Raw genomic sequence first — 13,585 nt, 5'->3', positions numbered from 1 at the left:
GTTAGTCCAAAACTCCTCCGTTTAACCACTGACAGACTTACCACATTAAGACAGAAAGCAGCCACATGTTTTGCCATAGTATCAGAAGAATGGTCTCTAATTCTTCTTCAGCTGGGCGTCCTCTGTAGTCTACGTTGCTCTGAGCGCCACTGTCTTCCATGCTCCCACTAGATGGCCCAGTAGTTCCGCTTCAAACATTCAACTGCTTCTCTAGTCCAAAGTTCCAGTCTTACGGCATGGCCCTGCCTGTCCCAGCAACACCTGACTCCTAGTACCAATTTTCCTTGCTGTTCTGTTGCTGGGAAGAGACGGCATGACCAACGCAGACCTTTTAAAAGGAACATTTGATTGGGGGCTTGCCTATGGTTTGAGAGGATGAGTCGTGGATCTTCATGGTGGAAAGCAGACAGAATGCTGGCTCCACGGTGAAGAGCTTTGCATCCCGATCCACAGGGAGCAGGGAAAGTGTGTGACTGGGCCTGGCATGGGCTTTCCAAAGCTCAAAGGCCGCTCAGTGACACAGCACCTCCAACAAGGCCACACCTCCTAACTCTTCCCAAACAGTTCCACTAACTCAGGACCTAACATTCAATATATGAACCTGGGGTGGGGAGGGGAGGTCATTCTTTTTTGAAAAGCTTATATTATTTTTTTATAGATTTTAATTGAACTATATATTTTTCTCTGCCCCTCTTCCTGCCTCTCCCCTCCCCTCCAACCCTCTCCCAAGGTCCTCATGCTCCCAGTTTACTCAGGAGATCTTGTCTTTTTCTACTTTCTACTTCCCATGTAGATTAGATCTATGTAAGTCTCTCTTAGTGTCCTCACTCTTGTCTAAATTCTCTGGGATTGTGATTTGTAGACTGGTTTTCTTTGCTTTATGTTTAAAAACCACTTATGAGTGAGTACATGTGATAATTGTCTTTCTGTGTCCGGGTTACCTCACTCAAAATGATGTTTTCTAGCTCCATTCATTTTCCTGCAAATTTCAAGATGTCGTTATTTTTTTCTGCTGCGTAGTACTCCATTGTGTAAATGTGCCACATTTTCCTTATCCATTCTTCAGTCAAGGGGCATTTAGGTTGTTTCCAGGTTTTGTCTATGACAAACAATGCTGCTATGAACATAGTTGAGCACATGTCATTGTGGTATGATTGAGCATCTTTTGGGTATATACTCAAAAATGGTATGACTGGGTCTTAAGGAAGTTTGTTTCCTAATTTTCTGAGAAACTGCCACACTGATATCCAAAGGGGCTGTAAACCAGCTTGCACTCCCACCAGCAATGCAGAAGTGTTCCCTTTTCCCCACAACCTCTTCAGCATAAGTTGTCATCAGTGTTTTTGATCTTGGCCATTCTTACAGGTGTCAGATGGAGTCTCAGAGTTGTTTTGATTTGCATTTCTCTGATGACAAAGGATGTTGAGTAATTCTTTAAGTGTCTTTCAGCCATTTTAGATTCCTCTGTTGAGAGTTCTTTGTTTAGGTCTGTACCCCATTATTTTATTGGATTATTTGTTCTTTTGATAACCAATTTCTTGAGTTCTTGGTATATTTTGAAGATCAGCCCTCTGTTTAATGTGGTTGGTGAAGATCTTTTCCCATTCTGTAGGCTGTCATTTTGTCTTGTTGACTGTATCCTTTGCTTTACAGAAGCTTCTCAGTTTCAGGAGGTCCTATTTATTAATTGTTTCTCTCAGTGTCTGTGCTACTGGGGTTATATTTAAGAAGTGATCTCCTGTGCCAATGCATTCAAGTATAATTTAGGAGGGGCATTCTCATTCAAACCACTGCACCCCCTCCTAGATTGATTGAGGTGTAAAGACAAACCTATTTGGGGAGCTGCAGATCTGGCTCATTGTTAGAACACTTGCCTCATATGCTTTAAAGGCCTGAACTTCAGTCAGCGGCCCCACAGAAAGAAAAAAAAATATCATGAGGTCTACATGTTTGGTACATGGATTCACCGTAAAATGATAACAGAAGCCAATTGACATATCTGCCATCTTTCATACTTAGTACACGTGTGTACTGTGTGTTTGTGAAATATTGCACTCCTGAGAGTAAGTGCTCCTTTTTCAGTATTTTTTTTAAGATATATTCATTTATTCTGTATTTAGTGTTCTGCCTGCACGTGTGCCTGCAGGCCAGAAGAGGGCACCAGATGTCATTACCAATGGCTGTGAGCCACCATGTGGTTGAGGGGGATTGAACTCAGGACCTCTGGAGGAACAGCCAGACCTCTTCACCTCTGAACCTTCTCCCCAGCCCCCTTTCCAGTATCTTCCCCAGCATTTGTTGTGGGTTCCTCTTCTTGCTAAACAATTCGACTGGGATCAGATAGAATCAGAGTAGTTTTGATTTGCCTTTTGCCGATGACCAAGAATGCTGAACACTTTCGAAAGTGTTTATTAGCCATTTGTATTTCTTTTGAGAACTGTTCAGTTCGTTGGCCCACTTACTGATAAGCAGTTTTGAATTTTTGGTGTTTAATTTTTCCAGTTCTCTGTGTGCTCTAGATATTGTTCCCTGTTTAAAGTACAGCTGCCAATAATCTTCCCCCATTCTGTAATCTGTCTGCTTGATCTGCTGATAAGTTTCTCTGCTGGACAGAAACGTCATAATTTCATGTGATCCCATTTGCCAGTTCTTCGGGCTGTGTCCTGTGCTATGAGACTTCTACAAGTTTTACAAGCAATGATCTTGAAATGACTTCTCCATCTGAAATGATTTTTCTCCAGCAGTTTTGGCATTTCTGGCCTTATACTAAAGTCTCCCATCCATGTTGAATTTTGTGTGGGACTAAAGCTATGGGTCTGGTCATCTTCAAAACAAAAATTAGATTTCTAGATAAGGAACTGTAACATTTAAAGGAACAGCGATGTCGGTTTCCTTGGCTTTCACTTTACAGGCCCTGAATATGCAGAGAGAAATTTCTGTTTGTTTCATACCAGGAAAGGAACTGGCAGTTTGTATAAATAATACTCCTGCCTCCACATCCCGAGGAAGTAGGGTTTCCATGTTATAGTCTTCCAGAGCATGAGTAGACGGCACTGGGATCTCTTGTCAAATGTCACCACTGTTCTGGAGAAGTCCATTAAAAGAGCTGTGTGACCCTGAGTTATAGGCGCTGGTTTCCTCTGTGCAGAAGCCAAGCCATATGGAAACTGGGTCACGCTCCCCACTTTGGACAAGCCTCTAAGAGGCTGCCCCTCTGCACCCTGCATTCCTGTTGGTGACGTCTGAGGACCAGATGTTTTGGCATCCTCTCTGAGTAGGCCAGCACTGCCAGGACCTCAGTTGTGTTCTGCCGGGTAAGGGAGGCAGAAACGAAAATGGCGGGCCGCCTTTGGCAAGTTCTTGTGATACCGAAGCTCATCGAGCCTCCATGAAAGCCGGTGTGTGTGACGTTTGACCTGGAACCTGGCCTGATTTCTAGGGTGTGGAGAGATCACAAACCGGCTCAAATCTCTTTCGGCGCTGCCGGCAGTGGCCTAGTCTATTTTCTAGACTCCCCGAGGTCCTACATACAAGAGAGGGAATGGAGTTTCTTCCGTCTTGGTGCCGCACGCCACAGCTTTAAGTTACGTTTCAAAGAGAAGTTACTTCAGTGGGTCGGGGTGACCCTGAAATGCCACACCTGAAATCCTAGAAGCTGAGAGAAACCTCAAGAGTTTAAGGCCATCAGGCTACCCAGGGAGGCGCTGTTGCAGGGACGGGGGCGGGGAAGCAGATACTGGGGGAGGAGGGAAAAGAGAAAAGTAAATTCATTTTCATGAGACTGTAATGGAGTAAGGGAGCGCTTTGGTACCAAGTGCCACCAGCTGGCCTCCTCCATCAGTGCCTCGGTTTGCAGGAAGAGGAAGGAAACCACAGGAAAACTAACAGGTGGAAGGCATTTTAGCAAAACCTCCTCAACTACCGCGGCCTCTCTTCAGATTTCTTGCATAGCCATTTGAGTTTCTTCTGTGCTAGAATTCCTGCCGGATGCATTCAGCTTCTTGTTCGATGTTTAAAAAGAAAGAAAGGAAGCTAAAAGTGTTGGGGGGGGGGGGGGGACCTGCGAGGAAGGAAGTGGGCACAGAGAAATTAAGCAATTTGCTTGTAGCACAGCACAAACCATTCTACCTTTGATTACCCAAGGAAAACGCCCTCAACTTTAGAATGGCGGCATCTAATAAGTTGATTTCCCATTCTCCTCTGAGATCCTTTCTGGCCACACCCATTATTTCCTTTTCACTGGAAAAAGTGCTTCCAATGTTCTACCCAGAGATCTCCTTCTCCTCTCTCTGTACTGTTTTAGAGATAACATCCAAGCCTGGCTTTAGAATCTTGTTCCTGGTAGATGACTCACCAGGCCAGACAGACTTGTTCACACAATAAAGGACTGAGTCAGCGTAGTTTATTCAGCCTCAAGTCTGTCCTCACCTAAAGACTCCAGCTAGAAATGCCTGCTCCCATTCCAGAGTGAGCGTTTCATCTTACCGTAATGCGCCTGGCACAAAGGGATGCTCTAGGTAGGTTTTTCTCTTCCAGCCCTCTATTGTCTGCTGCTCTGTCACCTGACGACTCCAGAGACAGGTGCCGCCTGGCAGCTAAAGTTTCCAGTCGGGACAAATTTAGTTCTCGAACCTTCTATCTCATCACACAGCTTCCGTCGATAGATCTTCGCCCCCAGGCTCCAGTTCGAATGGCTTCCCATTAGCTTTTCGTCATTGTGGCAAAAATTCTTGAGCTGCTCAGAAGAGAAAGAGTTTATTCCGGCTTGGTTTCAGAGATCTCGTGCCTAGACTTTCGTCCGTGGCTCCATTGTTTTAGGTCTGAGTTGAGGTAGAATATCACGGTAGCAGAAGCATGTGGTAGACACTGACCATGTCACCATGACCAGCAAGCAGAAAGAGAGGACCGGAATAAGGTATGGAGTCCAAGGCGTGGTCCAGAGACCCACTTGCTTTAACTAGACCCCTTCCGACCCCAAGTTTCCACCTACTGCTAGGATCCCGTGACTGGATTAGACAAGGCTCAAATCCCTGGCAACCTATCTTCAATTACGTCCCCAAAGCTCCAGCCCCAGAAGTTGTGGCATCCAGAGCCAAGCCCACCACAGATGAGGCTTCCGGGGACATTTCAGCCCGACACATATATGTACACATACACAATACAATACTTGTCACAGAAGAGAGAGAGATTCAGTCTTCGCTGCATCCAGCATGGAACTGAGGGTGTCGTGTTGAAGCAAAACAAGCCACAGAGGCAAGCACTTTACTGTATTTTCATGTGGTACTGACTGCATAGAACAGGGAGAATGGTGTTTTCCCGAGCTGGGACGGAAGGAAAGGATGCTGGGGACTGAGAGAGAGAGCGGTTAATGGGAACAAAGGGAAAACCTGGTGAGAAGAGTTTCTCATGTTCTGTGGAGCGTGAGATAACTGTCTAATTCAAGAGAGAAGAATGTTTCCAACACAGATGATAGTGTCATGTCATGGGGATCTGCCCGTGTCTGCTGCCAGCTCAGACTTGGTGTCAGAGGAACAGTAGGTGGAGGCCGTGTGGAGTCCACAGAGAAGTCCTGGTTGATGGCAGTGGGGAGGCTGCCACTTAGAAAGGAGCCTGATGCTGTTGAGGTAGGTTTCCCAGGGATGGCATGTAAGGGACAGGGCTCACCTCAGTCCTCAGAATACCCAGCACCCCACATATGACTTCACAGTGCCTGAAAGTCACCACCACAGCCTTACTTCCTCTCCTGCCTCAGCCTGACTAGGGGAAGCACAAGGGAGCCAGAGGGTACCAGGACTCGCGGGTCTGCTTTTGTGACTGTGTCCGTTCCCTGTGGATAGAGGCCGCTTGTTTGTTCCCAGTCACCCAGGCTGGAAAAAAAACACATAGAAACTCTACTAACTAAAATACTGCTTGGTCAATTAAGTGTTTTGCTAGCTAGCTCTTATATCTTAAATTAACCCATTTCTATTATTTTATATTTTACCACAAGACTTGTGGTTTACCAGCAAGGTTCTGGCATGTCTGTCTCCTGCAGTGGCTACATGGCCTCTCTTTGACTCTGCCTACTGTCTCTATATATCTTTTCCAGCCTGGCTATATTCTGTTAAACCGTTGGCTGAAAGAAGCTTCTTCATTAACCAATGGCAATAGTATATATTTACAACTTACAGAAGGAATCCCACATCACCTCCCCTTTTCTGTTTAAATAAAAAGGAAGGTTTTAACTTTAACATAACAAGATTACATATAACAAAACAGGTATCAAGCAAGAATTACAGTTACAATATTTATATCTACTTTATCTCTTATTATAACTAAGGAAAACTGTAGCTATCTATTCTTCAATTCCATCAAAGACTCCAGAAGGATATAATATTACTTAAGTAAACAGGAAGTGCATTGTAAGCAACTTCCAAAACTCTAGAATTGACAGAGACATCTCACTACCTGGACAGTCACTAAAAGTTCTTCTGTACCACTGGGGCACCCATCTTCAGCCTACCGGCCGATATCCAGCAAACTTTTCCATGAAGCAGGAAATTTGAAAGACTGTTTCTCCTCTATTTGCAGTTTCTCAGTCATTTTCTTCTGTATCCTGCAGAAAGAGTCTAGAAGACTCTTTCATGAAGCAGGAACCCTGAAGGACCGTCTCACTTTTAGCCAAGTCATTGAACACTGTGGACACGTACTGAAGCATCCCAGAGTGCTTCTTGCAAAGGCAGGGATGATTTCTGTGTCAATTAAAATATCTTAAATATTGGCCAGGTGGTGGTGGGGCACACCTTTAATCCCAACGCTCAGGAGGCAGAGACAGGTGAATCTCAGAGAGTTCGAGGCCAGCCTGGTCTACACAGCCAGTTTCAGGACAGGCTCCAAAGCTACACAGATATACCCTGTCTCAACTCCCCATAAATATATGTGTGTGTGTGTGTGTGTGTGTGTGTGTGTACATATATAGATAGATATAGATATATAGATAAATAGATATGTATCTTAAATATTTCAAAAAATCTTAATAACAAATCAGAAGTTTCCTCTAGATTAAACAGATGTCAAATTTTAAAAACAGACAGCAGCAGGCACTATTAGAAGAAATATAGGATGTCCGTAAGGACATCTAGGTACATATTAATGTAAGATTCAGGTGACGTCATCTCTGTGAGAGAGATTTCTTTGCACTTTCTCAGTGGCAGACTGGATTTTGAAAGAGAAGTACACACATTGGCTCCTTGTCTCTTTGGTTTGCACACTCAAGGTGGTGTGGATTCACCAGCACCTGGGAAGGGCTGCTTTGGGATTTGGTTGACTCTTTCCCTTAGGACAAAGGCTTCCTGGTTATGTCTCAGCCCTCACAATCGATGAGTACTACAAAGAGACCCATTTGCGCCATTATCCCCCACGCTATCCGAAGAAATACCTGTCTGAACTTGTCCTCGTTTTTTTTTCCTTCTCTGAAATGACTCGTTTCATCTTTTAGAATACGTACTTGGAAATATGAGGTTCTGCTTAAAATGCCTTCTATCCCCAAATACTTAAATAGCTCTACTAATGGGTTAAAATATAAGGCCCATTACAAAATTATGACTCATGCATGAGATCTCGTGTAATTTAGTAGTCTGATATCAGATATTTTGTATTAAAAAAAAGCCTCTTTAAAAAGTACAGGTTTGGCGAACCGGGACGTGTTCCTGGCGGGCGGCGTCTCGTCTTCTTGTTGCCGGTTCGTCTCTTATTCCCGGGACGTCCGGGCCCAGCATCATGACGTCTGCCTTGGAGAATTACATCAACCGAACTGTTGCTGTTATCACGTCTGATGGGAGAATGATTGTGGGAACATTAAAAGGTTTTGACCAGACCATTAATTTGATTTTGGACGAAAGCCATGAGAGGGTGTTCAGTTCTTTGCAAGGAGTCGAACAAGTCGTATTAGGATTATACATTGTGAGAGGTGACAGCGTAGCGGTCATTGGAGAAATTGACGAGGAGACGGACTCTGCGCTTGACTTGGGGAACATCCGAGCAGAACCTCTGAACTCCGTCGCACACCGAAGACTCAGAGTGCTTAGATGTCTGTAAATCCTGTATAGAAACTGCTTGTCCTGAAGATGATGTGGAGATTTTTTTATGAATGTGTAATTGTGGATTTTGACCTTGTGTTGGTTCACTGTAATATGTAAATTTAAATATTTCTACATTTTTATTGGGAAACATTGCCTAAATTAATAAATGTGGTTGCCTGGTTTATTTTTCTACTAAATGATATAAAACTCTAAGGATCATTTTGAAAACTTAGCAAATACCATTGCTTTTGGTAATTTAATATTTATAGAAAATTGGCTGTAAAGAGTACTTGGGCTATTATTATAACTTATACATGCAAATAATAGTAATAAAAGAGTCACATTTCCTACCTTTTTTTAAAAGAAAATAACTAGACAGTAAATTGTCTTCTACAAGTACCTGAGTCATACCTGAGATGTTTATCCCACTGCTCTGTAGATCTACGGTGGTTGAAAAACTCGATCCTAAGGTCTAAGCGACGTGAATATACAGTTTGGTTGAGTAATGAAAAACTTGCAAGCTTAAGTTGCAACGAAAATGAATAGGAGTGACCAGGAGGATGTCGATAAATCTTTAGATGCCCAGTAAGGTCCCAGAATTCAGTATCTGAAAACAGATTCTGCGTATCTTAAATACTGTTGTGCTGCTAAATCTTTTTTAAAAAGCATGGGGAATATCTGCCATTAAAGGAGTTTTGTTCAGTGTGGGTATTGACTTCAGTCCAGGGCAGCGCTCTGCTGTGTCTCTCCATTCACTCGTTCCATTGAGCTCCTTTCATAAAGTTGTCTGAAGGAATTCATGGAAGCAGTGGTGTAGGTCATGGTTTCATGCTGTACGTATTTACAGTTTTATGTGTGGGCCAAAATGGGTATCTTTGGATAGAATAGAAAATGTGTATTTTCTTGTAATTCAAATAAAATCAGTCTTTAAAAAAAAAAAAAAAGTATAGGTTTGCCCATACAGCTCAGGCTCATGACAGACTTTTCAGTCAAAACCCTTCTCGCCTAGTGGTGCATGCACAACTTTAATCCCAGCACTCGGGAGCCAAAGGCAGGCAGATCTCTGTGAGTTCGAGGCCAACCTGGTCTACAAGAGCTAGTTCCAGGACAGGCTCCAAAGCTACAGAGAAACCTTGTCTTGAAAAACCTATATATACATATATATGTATATATGTATATGTATATAAATAAAAAATAAAAGCCCTCCTCAACCATATGCTGAGAAATATGAGAAATATGAGAAACAGCTCGGCTCCATGGGGAGTCCTAGATCTCCCTGCCTGTGATTCCCGCCATCTCCCCATTCCCAGTCTTCTTTGCCTGTGGTTTTGAAGCATTAATAAAATCCAAGAGACTTAAAACGACAGAAATATACTCCCACCTTTGTAGAGGAGGAAGTCGGTAATCTGTGTCAGGGAGAACAAATGGAGGTGTGGGCAGGGCCACGGCCCTGTTGGAGACCAGGGAAATGGTTAGCTCCTTTGCTTAGGGCTTCTCTTGGTTGCCTGCCTTCTGTGACTTGTGACTGCCTCGCTCAGGTTTTCAAGGCCAACAGCCTTGAATCTTTTGAAAGTCTGTGTCCCTATCTCCTTTCCTTGCTGTGACCTGAATCTCCCTGTCCCTGTCTTTTGCAAGGACAAATGATCACATTGATGGCCCACCTGTGTGACTCAGTATAATCTTATATTTTAACTCGTATCTATAGAGACCCTTTTCATAATTAAAAGTAGCATTTCAGGCTTGAGGGCTTGAGGGCTTGGGCGTTTTTAGCCTATCACACCTCCTAGTAGCTTACACCTTCCAGGACCTAAGAATACTTTGGGCGACGTAGAACTCAGGAAGCCTGGATACCCCGATTCTCAGGTTTAAATCTGTTCTTCCTGGTTCCCCTGAAAGCCCTGAATCCTTCAAAGAATTTTCTCCTGTGTGTTTCCCATTCCTTGGAGAGCTGCACCCTCATCCAGGCCCAAATTCCCCAGGAACCGCTGTTGGATTTACACTAAATAACAGGCTGGAGCATCAGTCATACAAACTTAATCTCTCTTTTAATCTCATCTAAATGTATGAAATGAAAAGGATGCAGTCTATACACATGGTGAATAAGTTAACAGTGGTTTGTGACCTGGTCACCCAGTAGATGGCTGATGGGAAGCTTGTGTTCAAGAGATACCACGTTCCCTGTCATTGGTTCGGTGATAAACCAGAAATTAGATGGAAAGGCCCACGGAAGGAAATTTGTCCCAAGCTGCTCTCCGTAGACTTCATAACAGGAAGTCTGAGCCGCAATTCCTAATTGCCGGTCAGGTTCCAGGAGAGTTTCGTGCAGGACGCTCCACACAGAGCCAGCCTGGAAAAGACACAGAAAGGACCACCCTGCACCTGCAAGGAGGGGAAGCAAGCTGTCCAAGAATGGCTATCCTGGGCAACTCTAACATCACTTAACTTGGACTTCGTGGGCCCATGTTCTGATTGGCAGGCAGACAAGCGTCTCTGCCACTGTTAAAGAACACGCTGGCATTTGTACTGGATGCGTTTTGCATTATGAGCTGGTCAGGAGCCTATGGGACAATAGGTTGTCGGCTTAAAAGCGACTTGTTTCTGGGGTGAATGGAGGAAGTCCTAAGCGTGTGTAAGGCGAGGATGACATTCTGAGTGTGTGTGTGTGTGTAAGGAGAGGAGGACATTCTGAGTGGGTGTGTGTTTTGGAGCAAAGGATGCTCTTTTTTTTTTAATATGCCAATTTAAAGTTGTATGGGCCCAGCATGCTTCTGCTACATGACTGAATCTCTCCTTTAACAATCTGTAAACAAAACTAAGGGCAGGAAACAATAGAGCAGGTGCTTCTCAGAGGTTCAGGAAGTTATGAAGGTTAGTGCCAACACTCAGAATAACAAACGCTGTGAGGTTTGGATGAGAATGACCCCTGTAGGCTCATGCCCTGGGACAATGGTCTGTACCTTGTCACTTGTATTGCTTTAATGAAATGCCGATTGGCCAGTAGCCAGGCAGGAAGTGGAGGCGGGGGCGACAAGAACAGGAGAATTCTGGGAAGAGGAAAGGCTCAATCTGCAGTTGTCACCCAGCCGCAGAGGAAGCAAGATGAGAATGCCTCGCTGATAAGAGGTACCAAGCCACATGGCTAACACAGACAAGAATTATGGGCTAATGTAGGATGTAAGAGTTAGCAGCCTGAGCTAATAGGCCAACCAGTTTATAACTAATGTAGGACGCTGTGTGTTTCTTTGGGACTGAATGGCTGTGGGACCGGGTGGGATGGAAACCTCTGTCAACAGGCCGGTATGTTCGAATGCTTGCTTGGTCACCAATTAGTGGAACTCTTTGGAAAAGATTAGGAGGTATGGCCTTATTTTGAAAACTTTGAGGTTTCAAATCCCACAGCAGGTCCAGTTTTACTCACTCTCTCTGCCTGCAACTCTCTTGGTCTGCAACTTATGGGTGAGATGTGAGCGAGCTCTCAGCGGCTTGTCTAGCACCATGCCGGTCTGCCTGCCTGCCTGCCTGCATGCCTGCCTGCATGCCTGCCTGCCTGCCTGCTGCAATGCTCCCCACCATGATGATACTGAACTAACCCTCTGAAACTGTAAGTAAGCATTCTTTTATAAGTTGTTTTGATAATGACGTTCCTTCATAGAAACAGTAGCTAAGACAAATGTCTAACTGTGTTGATGACCAACCTCTTTCTCTCTCTAATGTATGTATACATGTATGTGTGCACATGTGGGTGGCAGAGGTCAGATTTCTTCATTTGTTGTGCACCTTATTTTTTAAGTCAGAGTCTTTGACTGAACTTGGAGTTTACTGGCTAGCCAACAAGCACCAGATTATTCTCTCTCTCTCTCTCTCTCTCTCTCTCTCTTACCCACTGTTGTGATTACAGGTACACAAGACCATAACCAACTTTTTACATGGGTGCTGGGAACAAGGACTTAAAAACTTTAAAGGGGCTGAGGTGGAAGAAGCCAAGCTCATGCCTACGTGGGGCCCTGTGCTTGGTTTCCAGCACTGGAAACAAACTAGAAATGAGCTGATGTGTGCCTGTTGTTGCCTGGGCTTCACGGGAGACCCCATCCCAAAGAAGCCAGGACTGGGCTGTAACTCAGTGCTGGATTGCTAGTCCTGCATGTCCTGGGCTCCGAGTTTGAGTCCTAGCACCACTTAACTAACTAGTTGAGTAAAAGTAACAAAGGATAAAATTTAAAGTTGTTTCTAGGGCTGGAGAGATGGCTCAGTGGTTAAGAGCACTGACTACTCTTTCCAGAGGTCCTGAGTTCAATTCCCAGCAACCGCAGTGGTGGCTCACAACCATCTATAATGAGATCTGGTGCCCTCTTCTGGCCTACAGGCAGGATACTGCATACATTAACAAATAAATCTTTAAAAAAAAAATAAGCTTGTTTCTAGTCATAGCTGATTTCTTTTGGCAACCAGGAAAGCTCCATGTTAGTGAGTTACACTATTGTATATCTTAACTTTTACTCTGAGGGCCTACAAATATTCCTTAAACAGAAAGATCTTAGAACATTGAATGGCGAATCAAATCGTCTTTTAGCTGAGCGTACAGTGATTTTTATTAAATGAGACTGGGGTAAAACGGAGACTAGGTTTGCATTCTCATATATATGGACCAAAATGAGAATTTCTTAGGCCAGGAGCCAGGCAGGGGGTGGGGGGAGGATCTACATGATCTATTCTTTCTATTTCAAAAGCTCACTGCCTATGGGGCTGAATTCTGTCAGCACCAGCTGCTAACAGAAGCAAAATTGCATTAAAGGAAAGGACTTATCTTTGGAAGGTTCTAGCCCTTAATCTTTCCGGACTATGGAACAGAAACGTTAATCAGTAAAGCAAAAACTGATGTTCCGGTTAAAAAATAAAATGTATTTTATTGGTATATTCTTTCTAGAAAGCAACTCACAACTATTATTTTAGTATGATAAAATTTAATATAAAGATTTTTACTGTTTGCCGGGGAAGATTCTCTATGCAGTTTCAGGGAATGTTTTTTTATTGCTCTTGCCTCTTCTCAACATTCCAGAAATTTAACAGGGTTATAACATATTCAATACATTTATTCAGATATTCAAAGAAATGGAAACTATGTCTTTGTCAAGTCCAGGAATGTTAGTCTCTGATTTTTTTTTTAATGGTTTAGACTGTTTTGTGACTCTCTCAATAAAAAGTAGAAATTTTTTTAAAGTGTGAATTGTCCACGGGGTTATGACTGAGCCTCCTCTGGGCTTCAGATCCACATATCCATTCCCACATTGCCCGGTGCTGCTGGATCTCCCAATCTCCTCAAACTCAACTTGGAATAGTGAGCTTCACTTCTTCAAGCCAGTTATTGTTGTCTTGAGTTGACAGTGTAACCATGCAGCTGCGCGATCCACAGACGCAGGGGTTGGTTTGGAAACCCCCTGCCCACGAGCCCTGTTCCCTCACGCTGCCCCCTCTCAAAAGCCGCTCACATCCGCCCATCTCCGAGGCTGCCCTGGCACACCCTTTTC

General features: G+C 43.9%; 1 pseudogene; it reads left to right on the top strand.

Moving 5' to 3' along the window:
* Nucleotides 1-7,652: 7,652 nt before the first annotated feature.
* Nucleotides 7,653-8,242, top strand: LOC148117700 (U6 snRNA-associated Sm-like protein LSm8 pseudogene; annotated as a pseudogene).
* Nucleotides 8,243-13,585: the final 5,343 nt, after the last annotated feature.

Source organism: Myodes glareolus, chromosome 27 (assembly GCF_982192425.1).
Source record: "Myodes glareolus chromosome 27, mMyoGla1.1, whole genome shotgun sequence".
Taxonomy (NCBI): domain Eukaryota; kingdom Metazoa; phylum Chordata; class Mammalia; order Rodentia; family Cricetidae; genus Myodes; species Myodes glareolus.
Note: the sequence above shows the minus strand (reverse complement) of the source record. Positions and strands in the feature narration are given on the sequence as shown.